Source organism: Halichoerus grypus, chromosome 7 (assembly GCF_964656455.1).
Source record: "Halichoerus grypus chromosome 7, mHalGry1.hap1.1, whole genome shotgun sequence".
Classification (NCBI taxonomy): domain Eukaryota; kingdom Metazoa; phylum Chordata; class Mammalia; order Carnivora; family Phocidae; genus Halichoerus; species Halichoerus grypus.
In genome coordinates, this window is record NC_135718.1 from 105,535,909 (window position 1) to 105,549,134 (window position 13,226).

General features: G+C 36.0%; 1 protein-coding gene across 7 annotated transcripts in view; it reads right to left on the reverse strand.

Moving 5' to 3' along the window:
• COP1 (COP1 E3 ubiquitin ligase) overlaps positions 1–13,226 on the reverse strand; it is a 264,311-nt gene that overhangs the window by 195,768 nt on the left and 55,317 nt on the right. The gene's annotated exons all lie outside the window — the stretch shown is intronic.

The window sequence follows — 13,226 nt, forward strand, 5'->3', positions numbered from 1 at the left end:
CCCAAAAGCAATCACAAGTTAGCATCTTAACATTTGCCTCTTAAGCATTTTTTAAGATATGTTTAAGATAATGCTTCATCTTTGATATCTACTTGCATCATAACCTTTTCCTATGACATTAAAATGCAAACATTTTAACTGCTGAATCATATTCAACAATATATTTAACCATTCTCATCTTACTAGAGATTTAAGCTGTTTGCATGAGTAATTCTGGAACATGAGTCTGCATTTCAATTGTTATTAAAAGATTATTAAAAATGAAGTTATTCAACCAAAAATAAATATAGTTAGGAAAGCTTCACTATGTGAAACTGCTTTCCAGAAACACTACACAAATTAAAATTTCTATCACCAGTATCTGTAAGTGGCTGTCTTAATCTAAACCAAATACATTGAACCAATTTTTAAAATGTAAAATAACAATAATGAATACTTGTGTCATACTTGTCATAAGATGTGAAACAGGTACTATTAAACATTAGGAAAATGAAAAGCACAGAAAGGTTAGATGACTTGACCAAGATCATTCAGCATGTAAGTGGCAGAACTGGTATTCAAATCATGGCAGCCCCCTTGCTCCAGAATTCCTGCTGTTACTCATTATGCTATAGTACTTCTTGAAAACAGTACCTCATTATTTAACTTTTCATTTCTTTCATGACTGGTAAGGGTAAATGGACTTTTAAGGTTTATTAACATTAGCACCTTCTCTTCTGTGACTATCCATACACAGTTGGTAATACAATTGATAACTTATTAATTCAAATATTTACCAGTGCTAAGCATTTTGCTAAGCACTGGGAAGAATAGGATTTAGAAAACTACAGCCCTTGCCCTCATGGAACTCAGTCCAGGGAAGAGAACAAACAAGTAAGCCAACAGTTGAAATATCATAGTAAACATTATGATGATGGTATGCACACAGAATTTAAGGTAAGGTTGCTCCTAACCTAGATGGAAAACGGGAAGAGGAGAGAGGCAACTGGATAAGTGAAATTAGATCTGAAAGTAAATGAAGGCTGAGCCTTGAAGGGACTAATAGAATTTTGCTAGGGAAAACAATGAGGAAATAGAGAATAAACAGGGTAAAAAATAATACATTGAAAGATATATAAGCTATGAGAAAGGAGAATAATAAATCTGAAGCTATGATAATGAAATCACCCAATGTCAACCAGTATACTCAGCAGAGATAAGATAGATAGATAAATAAATAAATAAATAGATAGATAGATAGCAACATGGTAGGGAGAACACCAATGTTTAAGAGATGGGCAAAGAAAGAAGGAGCAGTTCTGCATTAACTATCAAGAAGTGCAGAACAGTAACCACAAAACCAGAAGACAAGACAGCATACTATTATAGAAACCACGGAGGAATGGGGGAAGAGTGTAAAACAAGTAATTAGCATTGTCAAATGCTTTCAACTCTTCCATCCAGTTTAATAAACTATTCTCCACCCTAAAATTTTTCACACCATACTCCCACCTTAACCGAAACCTTCCTCTCCCTCAAAGACACAGTCTGTCTTGGAACTCTTTCAAATAAAAGCTGATCAACTGATAAATACTCTCACACCCCAGGTCCATTTCCAAAGGTTAGTCTTCCACTCCAAACCACTCTGGTCTGGTTCAATCCAAGTAGCAAAATCACTCTATGATCCTAGCCATCTATAAAACATCCCAGTCATTTCCTACCATCACTGACACCTCTTGACTTTTGCTTTTTGGTTCATATATTCAACTCCAGCGATCCTAAGCTCTAATTCAGCCAAGCATCCCAGGGTCACCAATTAACCTTTTTCATTAATTACCTTGAAATACTCCACTCTTCAAATCCTTAAACAACTGCTGAGGGTCTTTAGTATGACTGCTTTAAAAAACACATTTAAAAGAAAGATAAAGTCAACATCTACAATATCAACATCCAGAGACAGCCAATATCACTGGTGTGATACATAACACATAATTAAGATCATATTAATAATTTCACTCCACTTTTGAACTTGAAACACCAGAAAAAAAATTCCAGTATCACCTGAAATCCCAAAATAGTAAACTGTAATGCCCTATTCTCTGAGGATAATGCCCCATATTTTTAGTACCCCAAAGTTTATGCTGGATAATACATCTATTATTATATATGGATGCTGCTTTATATGAGGTAAACTACATAAAACTGCCAATGTTCAAACAATATTTCCAATAATTACTGGTCCCAAACCAGTAATCTCATATGGTTGAATTTAAAATAAAACAACTATCGGGCGCCTGGGTGGCTCAATTGGTTAAGCGACTGCCTTCGGCTCAGGTCATGATCCTGGAGTCCCGGGATCGAGTCCCGCATCGGGCTCCCTGCTCGGCAGGGGGTCTGCTTCTCCCTCTGCCCCTCCCCCCTCTCATGTGCTCTCTCTCTCTCATTCTCTCTGTCTCAAATAAATAAATAAAATCTTTAAAAAAAAAAAAAAAACAACTATCATACTAGGATAATTATCCTGATTATATATCATTTGTTCTCCATGGAAAATGGGAGAATTTTTGTTTTAAGTTTTTAATTATATTCTACTTTCTTTGAAGACAATAATTTTATTGAAATCAAAAACCCAGGGAATATAAAAATAAAAATACTATAAAATCTAAAAAATAAAGGATTAAACAAGGTACAAATGCTGCCCTAAGATAGATAGATAGATAGAGAACATAAAATGATGCAATCTACCTGTGTGAAAAAGTCTGAAAAAGTGTCAAACCAAAATAAAATTTTATAAGTTTAGAGAAATGGAAATCACTTAGCACATAATAAATTTGAGGCATTTATATTTAATGAGATTCTGAAGGGATTTGGCTAAGTTACTAGAGCACTATGATACTGTGATTTATAATAAAAAATATATAACTGGTCTTCATTCAGCTCCTGGCCACAGGTCCTAAAACCCTTGATTTTAAGTTTCTGTATGCTTAATGACATGACTGGTGGCTAAGGGCTCCTGCAGAACCTCCAAATGAGGGCTGACTGCCAAGGGAACCAACCATACAGGTTGGTGAACACGTGGAGATGCTGAGAGGGTGGCACACCTGGAGAGTGTATGGAAGTTCTATGCCCTTTCCCATATACCTTGCCCTGTGCATCTCTTCCATCTCTTCCTGAGTCGTATATTCTTTTATAATGAACTGGTAACCTAGCAAGTAACTTTTCCTGAGTCTGGTGAGCCATTCTAGCAAATTATCAAACCCAAAGAGGAGGTCACAGGAACCTCCAAGTTATAGTCAGTCAGAAGAAGAGGTGACAAGGTGGACTTGCATTTAGCATCTGAAGTGGCATCTCAGCCTTTTAAGACTAAGCCATTAACCTGTGGGATCTGTGGCAAACACCAGGTAGATAGTGTCAGAATTGAACTGGGGGACATGCAGTTGGTGTCTGCACAGAACTGAAGAACTGCTTAGTGTAAAATCACACACACATTTGGTGGCTAGAAGTATAAGAGCAGAGTGATGAATATAAGGGAAGCAAGTGTTTCCCTATCAGGCATCAATGCAAGACATTATAGTACTAAAAAACAGAAGAAAGAAAAAGGACAACAATTTAAAGGAAGTGGAACAATAGCCAAACTGTGGAAAGAGCCAAGATGTCCATCGACAGATGAATGGATAAAGAAGATGTGGTATATATATGAAATGGAATATTATGCAGCCATCAAAAGGAATGAGATCTTGCCATTTGCAACAATGTGGATAGAACTGGAGGGTGTTATGCTGAGCGAAATAAGTCAATCAGAGAAAGACATGTATCATATGACCTCACTGATAGGAGGAATTCTTAATCTCAGGAAACAAACTGAGGGTTGCTGGAGTGGTGGGGGGGGGAGGGGTGGGGTGGCTGGGTGATAGACATTGGGGAAGGTATGTGCTATGGTGAGCGCTGTGAATTGTGCAAGACTGTTGAATCACAGATCTGTACCTCTGAAACAAATAATACAATATATGTTAAAAAAAAAAAAAAAAAGAAGATAGCAGGAGGGGAAGAATGAAGGGGGGAATCGGAGGGGGAGCCAAACCATGAGAGACGATGGACTCTGAAAAACAAACTGAGGGTTCTAGAGGGGAGAGGGGTGGGAGGATGGGTTAGCCTGGTGATGGGTATTAAAGAGGGCATGTTCTGCATGGAGCACTGGGTGTTATACACAAACAATGAATCATGGAACACTACATCAAAAATTAATGATGTAATGTATGGTGATTAACATAACAATAAAAAATTTAAAAAAATAAAGGAAGTAGAAAGAAGAATTAATCTAAATTCACTCTTCAAACATGTTTCATGACTGGGAGCAGCAGGATCTAAAATAAAAGCATGAATCAGAGTCCAAGGATGTTTTGGAGAAATGAAGAAAGTCCACAAAGATGAACTACCATTATCTGAATGAAAATTGATCACTAATTGGGAATGATAACCAAAACCACCCTGGACCATATCCTCATGATTTTGGGGGTTATTAAAAATAATAATAAATACATATGATGGAGAAATGCTTTAAGCTCATTCCTAAGCCTATATTAATAGCAAGGTCACTTTCAACACACCATGGTGTGCCAAAATCCAAAGAAAAACTAAAAAACATTTAAATTTAAAAAGTAAAGTTTCAGGGGCGCCTGAGTGGCTCAGCCAATTGAGCATCCAACTCTTGATTTTGGCTCAGGTCATGATCTCAAGGTCGGGAGATGGAGCCCTGCATCAGGCTGTGTACTCAGCATGGAGTCCGCTTGAGATTCTCTCTCTCTTCCTCACCTTTTGCCCCTCCCCCTGCTTGCACGCACACTCAATCTCTCTCTAAATTTAAAAGAAAAGAGCGCCTGGGTGGCTCAGTTGGTTAAGCGACTGCCTTCGGCTCAGGTCATGATCCTGGAGTCCTGGGATCGAGTCCCACGTCGGGCTCCCTGCTGAGCAGGGAGTCTGCTTCTCTCTCTGACCCTCCCCCCTCTCATGCTCTCTCTCTCTACCTCATTCTCTCTCTCAAATAAATAAATAAAATCTTTTTTAAAAATAAATAAATAAATAAATAAACTTAAAAAAAAAAAGAAGTTTCAGAATCCCAGAAGACTAAAATGTAAAAGAATCCGAAAATGAGAAGCCCCCTTTTATTGACATTTGCTTTGCTGCACATAGGTATCACTGGTACTTATTTATCTGACCTGCACTCATAATTTGATAAAAATATGCTAAAGTATTAAGCTTAGTGTGTGAATTTTGTTTTTTAAAAGCTAATACAATTAGGGGAGCCTGGGTGGCTCAGTCAGTTAAGCATCTGCCTTCGGTTCAGGTCCGTGATCCCAGGGTCCTGGGATCAATACCTGCATTGGGTCTCCATGCTCAGCAGGGAGTCAGCTTCTCCCTCTCCCTTTGCCCCTCCCCCTGCTTCTGCTCTCTCTCACACACATTCACTCTCTCAAGTAAATAAATAAAATCTTAAAAAATAAATAAATAAATAAAAGCTAATATAATTAGAATAAATTGTAGCTGCCGAGACTATTTCAATCATCTGACATATTCAAATCTGAACAAAAGAATACTGGTATACTTTCAGAAAATACTGGGTTAAAAAAAGAGAGTAGCAAAATTTAACATATATATATAAACAATAATGAGATACCGCTGTATATCTATTAGAGCATCCAAAATCCAGAACAATGACAACACCCAATGCTAACAAGAATGTGCAGCAATAGGAACTCTCACTTATTCCTGGCAGGAAAGAAAAATAGTACAACCACTTTGGAAGACAGTTTGGCAATTTCTTTAAAAAGTAAACATAATTTTAGCATACGACTCAGTAATCATACTCCTTGGCATGTACCCAAAGGAGCTGAAAACTTATGTGTCTACACAAAACCATATTTATAGCAGCTTTATTCATAATTGCTAACACTGGGAAGCAACCAAGATGTCCTTCAGTAGGCAAAGGGTAAATAGTATCACATCCAGACAATGGAATATTATTTAGTGCTACGAAGAAATGGGCTCTAAAAACATAAAAAGACATGGATGAAACTTAGATGCATATTACTAAGGGAAAAAAGCCAATGTGAAAGGCTATATTCCAATCCTATGATATTCTGGAAAAGGCAAAACCAAAGAAACAGTAAAAATCAGTGACTGCCAGATGTTGGAGGTAGGGAATGGGATGAATAGGTGGAGCACAGAAGAATTTAAGGGCAACGAGAATACTCTGTATGATACTATAATGATGGATACATGTCATTACACATTTCTCCAAACCCACAGAATATACAAAACCAAGATTTAACCCCAGAGTAAACTACGGACTTTGGGTGATTATAACATGTCAGGTTCATGAGTTATAACAAATGTACCCTCTCGTGAAGAATGCTGATAATGGGGGAGGTTTTGCACATGTGAGGGCAAGTAGTACATGGGAAATCTCTGTACCCTTCTCTCACTTTTGCTGTGAACCTAAAACTTCTGTTAAAAAAAAAAGAAATCTTTAAATATATATACATACACACATATACACATATACAGATATATTCATTCTATGAGTTACTACCAAAAGCAAAGCTCATTTAGCCATATGAAGTACAAACTAAAGTCTTACCATACCACCATACCACTATCCCATAAACATACACATACTTAACACCTAAATTCTGTAATGTCAGACAGGCTTAATTATAAGCTTCATTCAGTCCTCTGACTGTAACTTTTTTTTAAGTTGAAAAGAAAGCATAACACAAGCAAGACAGAAAGAAAGAGAGAGAGAAGGAGGGAGGGAGGAAGGAAGGAAGGAAGGAAGAAATTAGACTACAGGTGACATAATGAGATGGTTTATTTAAAAGCAAATGTAAATAGATGTCTACACCAGTACTGTGATAAGTTATAAATATAATGTAATATCTACAGTAACCCCTAAAAATCTATAAAGAAATGTACTCAAAACCACTATAAATAAAAATGGAATTCTAAAAAACATTCAAGTAACCCATAAGAAGAAAACAAAAACAACAAAAATCAACAGAGAAAAGAAACATAAAACAAATAATAAAATGATAGGCTCAAGCCATAACATTTACATTAAATGTAAATGGTCTAAATATATTAGGACTGAATCTAGCAGAATGGATAAAAAAATCTCTGCATCTAGAAAAAACTCACCTCAAATATAATTATTCAGTAATTCACCTAACAAGGAAACAAAGTTCACTAAAAATGCAGAAAATTCTCATGATACATTTAACAAACTTTACACGGCAGCATACAATTGCAGAAAAATGCATTCTTTCTCAAACACAAATATTTCAAAATTTAACAAACCACCAGGTAACAGTGCAAATATCATATTCAAAGGAATAAAACACAAAGTATTTTCTGACAACAATGTAATTAAAACAGAAATCAACAACAGAAAGACAACAAGAAAATCCCAATGTCCAAGTAATACGTTTACTTCTAAATAACCCACAGGCCTAAGAAAAACTATAATGAAAGTTAGAAATTCTTTTTTTTTTTTTTTTTTTTTTTTTTTCTTTTCAAAGATTTATTTATTTATTTGAGAGAGCGAGAATGAGAGAGAGTACATGAGAGGGGGGAGGGTCAGAGGGAGAAGCAGGCTCCTCGCTGAGCAGGGAGCCCGATGCGGGACTCGATCCAGGGACTCCAGGATCATGACCTGAGCCGAAGGCAGTTGCTTAACCAACTGAGCCACCCAGGCGCCCGAAAGTTAGAAATTCTTTTGAACTAAGGAATAACAGAATACCATACTAAAATCATTAGATGCAAATGGCCTTAAATCCCTATATTAGGAAAAAAAAAAGTCTGCATAATAATATGTACATCCGGGCACCTGGGTGGCTCAGTCGTTAAGCGTCTGCCTTCGGCTCAGGTCATGATCCCAGAGTCCTGAGATCGAGCCCTGCATCGGGCTCCCTGCTCAGCGGGAAGCCTGCTTCTCCCTCTCCCACTCCCCCTGCTTGTGTTCCCTCTCTCGCTGTGTCTCTCTCTGTCAAATAAATAAAATCTTTTAAAAAAAAATAAATAAATAATATGTACATCCAAGTTAACAAATTAGAAAAGGAACAATAAAATAAAACCAAAAAAAGTGGAACAGTAGAAACTGTAAAGAGCATAAATTAGTAAAATGGGAAGCAAAAATAAAGTAGAAAACAGGGCGCCTGGGTGGCTCAGTCGTTAAGCGTCTGCCTTCGGCTCAGGTCATGATCCCAGGGTCTTGGGATTGAGTCCCACATCGGGCTCCCTGCTCAGCAGGAAGCCTGCTTCTCCCTCTCCCACTCCCCCTGCTTGTGTTCCTGGTCTCGCTATCTTTAAAAAAATAAATTATAATAAAATCATTTAAAAAAAAATAAAATAAAGTAGAAAACATACAATGACAATAGGTGGTTCTTTCAGATAGACTCACAAAATTGATACATCCCTGGCAAGACCTGATCAAGAAAAAAAGAGGAAAAGACAAAGCAGCAATAAGCAGAGTCAGGAATGAAAGATATCACTAAAAACTCTGGGGGCATTCAAAACATTATTAAAACCATTATGCCAATAATTTGAAAATTTAGATGAAACAGACAACTCCTAGAAAAAGTATAACATGTCACAGGTGATATTTATAACAAAAACTGAGTAAGTGTAACTGTTGTATAACAGTTATTCTGTTATTTTAGAACAGAATAACTGAATAAGCATGTAAGAGTTGCAGTAAGTGAATCAATAGTTTAAACCTTTCTGCAAGCAAACAACAAATCCAGAGATTCTTCAGTAAAATCTTTAAACATTCAGCAAAGATATCCTTCCTAGACTATACAAATTCTTCCAGAAAATACAAAAGGGTACATTCCCCAATTCACTTGATTAAAGTAACAATCTTTATAGCAAAGCTGGACAAGATCAGTGTAAGAGAAAACTTATAGCACAATGTCACTAATGAAAATAGATGCAAAATCCTAAACAAAGTATCAGCAAACCAAACACTATAGAAGAGGATACACACCATGGCCCCGTTTGGTTTACACAAGGAATACAAGTAGGGCAAACAACCATCCTGGTGGGGTTTCCTAGAATGCAGAATGTTCAGTGATAAAACTAGAATACACCTAGGAAATCAGGATGGTTGATCACCTTAGGTGCAAAGTGGATAGGCCCTTTAATATTAAACCAATGTATTATTCACATTAACAGAATGAAAAAAAAAAAGTAAATATCACCTCAGATGCACAAAATTTTTGGAGAATACTCAATCCCCACTCATGATTACAGGGGAAAAAAGTTCTTTTAGGAACCTGGGAAAAGAAATTTACTTCCTTGAAAGATAAAAAGTACCTACAAAAAAACCTCCAGAAAACATCATACCTAATGGTGACACGTCGAAAGCTTTCACTTTGAGATCAGCACCAAGACTAGGATGCCCCGCTATCACCACTTCTATTCATCATTGTACCGGATGTCCTAGCCAGCAGAGTAAGACAAGAAAAATAAATAAAAGATATAAGGATCATAAAGAAAGAAACTAAACTCTTATTATTTGCAGATGACGATGTGTATACAGAAGATATAAAAGAATCTACAAATAAATTATTAGAATTAATGAGAACTTAACAAGGTTGCTGGGTACAAAAAAAAATTATCTATAAAAATCAACTGTATTTCTATATACCAGCAACAAACAGTAAGAAACGGAAATCGAAGACACAGACGTTGTTTATAATAGTATAAAAAAATGATGAAGACCTAAGACCTAAAATCTAAAACAAAGGTGTATAAGAATAAATACTCTGAAAAATATCAAAATTTTGAAAGACATTCTTAAGGACCTAATTATAAACAGAGAAATACCACATTCATGGGTCAGAAGACTCAATATTGTATATAGATATATTCTCCCAAATTGATCTTTGGAGTCAAAGTAATTCCAATAAAAATCACAGCAGGTTTACCATGAAAATGTGCCAGGTGGTTCTAAAATGTATATAGAAATAACAAGAGCCATAAATAGCTAAGAATTTGCTAAAGAAGAACAGTAACTTAAAGTTCTAGTATTTAATACAATGTAGTTCTGCCAAAAAGACAGACAAATAGACCAGTGAAGCAGAAAAGAGAGCCTAGAAATGGACCCTCAAATATACAGCCTAGAAATGGACCCTCACATATACGGACACATTATGCATGACAAAGGTGGTGCTTGAGAGCAATAGGAAAAGGATGGACTTTTTAATTAAGGATGCTTGGACAAGTGATAGATATCTATATGAAAAGTTGCCTATCCCTCACATTATACACAATAATAAATTCCCAAGCAGATTATAATCTTAATGTGAAAGATAAAAAAAATAAAGTTTCAAGTAATTAATATGGCAAAATGTCTCCATGACCTCAGGTGGGAAATTCTTTACCTAACACAAAAAGCACTAATTATAACAGAAAAGACCAATAAATTTAACTCTTTTAAAAACAGAAACTTCTGTTCGTCAAGTTACATCATTAAGATAATGAAATAAGCAGCCCAATCAGATGAAGAAAATATTTGCTGAAGATAGAGATACATAAATAGATAGGACAAAGAATTTTTCAACAAACCATTAAGAATATCAACTAAGTACAAAAGATGCAAAAAGCTTTAAACAGTTACTTTACACATACACAAAAAATCCAAATGGCCAACACAGTATGCTCAACCTCATTAGTCATTAGGGAAATGCAAATTAAAACCGCAAAGAAACAGCAATCCCAAGATCAGCTAAACTGAGAAAGTCTATTGTGATACCAAGTATTGGCAAGAATACAGTGCAAAAGGAACACGCATACAACACCTGTAGCAAGAGTAACTAATACAGCTACTTAGAAAAACAGTTTGTTATCTACTAAAGATGAAGATATATATGTCCTAGGACTCATCAATTCCACTCCTACATACATACCATAGATATATATGCATACATACACCTGGGTACATATACAAGATAGTAGCACTGTTTGTGAATAGGCCAAAACTGAAAAAAAACCAAAAGTCCATCAACCACAAAACTGGGGTATATTCATTTAATAAAATACTATACACAAAACTAATCAACGATAGCCATATATAACAATATGGATGAACCTTAACATTGAGTCAGAGAAGGTAAGAACAAAACAAACATTATAAGCTGCAGAAATAAATATATTGAAGTTTAAAAAAGCAATTTATAAATACTTAGGTATCAAAATAATAAAGGAAAACAGGAAGGTGATAAATATCAGAATACTGACCACCTAAGGCACAAGGGAGAAAGCTATAATCTGGAAAGGTTAGGCAGGAACACTGGGAGTCCCAACAATAATCTGACTGTTAAATCAGGATGGCGGTTACATGGATGGTCACTCTACCATAAATCTTTAAACTGTAAATTTGTTTTATGGACTTTTCTATGTTTTATTTCATATAAAAACACTGTAAAATTAGCTCACTGGAATTCCAAACAGAACCAAAAGGAAACCAAGACTTATCAAAACTACCCTATTACAGTAAACAGGTACCACAAATGTCCAGAAGTGTATTTTAATATTAAATCAAATTAAATGTAAGACAATTGTTTAAATGCTAGTACAAATTTGGCTTTTACATGAAACCCAAAGCTCCTTTGGTCAATCAGACCATGAAGAAAGAATAACATTTTCATTTAAATACATATACTTATTAAATGCTGTGGTAGGCACAATCTAAGATAGCCTCCAAAGATTCCCACTTAGTATTCACACACTCATTAATTCCCTCTCTTGGTGTGGGCTGGACTTAATGATTTGCTTCTAATGACCAGAAAACAGCACATGTGTGGATGTAACTTCCAAGGTTAAGTTATAAAAATTATATAACTGCTATCTTCAAAATGCTCTTTCTCACTTGCTCCCTTTGAGAGAAGCCAGCAGCCATGTAGAAAGCTAACTATGGAGAACCCCATGTGGCAAGAAATTGGTATCTCTATCTAGTAGCCAGTGGGTGAGCTTGGACGGGTTCCTATCCTGGTCAAACCTTGAGGTAACTGTTGCCCTGCGCAACACCTTGAACGTAGCCTGGTAGAAACTCTGAGCCGAGGCACTCAATTACATCGCACCATAATTCCTGACCCAAGATACTAAATGTTTCTTTTTTAAGTCATCAAATTCGAGCATAACGTGTCACACAATAATAGATAACTAATGCAAATGCCTACTATTATGTGCCCTTCTCTTAATATTTGAAAAAGAGTCAGTAGGGGAAAATAACTCAAAAATTAAATGTAGGGTTTTTTGGGTTTTTTTTAAGATTTTATTTATTTGACAGAGAGATAGAGAGCACAAGCAGGCAGAGAGACAGCCAGAGGGAGAGGGAGAAGCAGGCTTCCCTCTGAGCAGGGAGCCCGATGCGGGGCTCAATCCCAGCACCCTGGGATCGTGATCCGAGCCGAAGGCAGATGCTTAACCTACTGAGCCACCCAGGCGCCCCTGAATGTAGGGTTCTAATAGCCCAAAAAGGACTAGCAAGATGTGATATTGAAGTAAATAAGTATGTTAAATCTGAAAAGCAGATTTAACTTCTTAGATTGGTATATATCAATATCTAAACCAACACTCATCATAACCTCAATAAAAATTAAGTCTAAGATCACGAAGTTAATTTCCAATGTCTGAATGCTAATCTTAGGAAAATAAATTCAAAAGTAGTAGTTTGCCTCCTGCTCAGTCTATATTTTGCTTGAATAAGTTCAAGTATAAATTATACAACAGGAGATAAGACCTCTAACAACTACATTCATTTTGAGGATTAAGCATGCAAATACTTTATAATATATGCAAAACATATAATCATTCACTTCATTCTGTCTGTACTAAATTATGAGGTATTAATCAACTAATTTCCTAAAATAAAGTGTTTTTTTAATTATTTATTTGAGAGAGAAAGAAAACGTGCACACAAGTGGGAGGAAGGGGGTGAGGAGCAGAGGGAGAGGGAAAGAGAATCTCAAGCAGGCTCCACACCCAGGAAAAGCCTGTCCCACCTCGTTCTCACAACCATGAGATAATGACCTGAGATGAAATCCAGAGTCAGACACTTAAATGACTGAGCCACCCAAGCACCCCTAGACTAAAGTTTATTATGATTACATAGCACTACTGTACCTGACTCCAATTATGAGGAAATTTATGAAATTCAACGTAATTTTTAAGTTTTTTGTAAAAATTGTAAA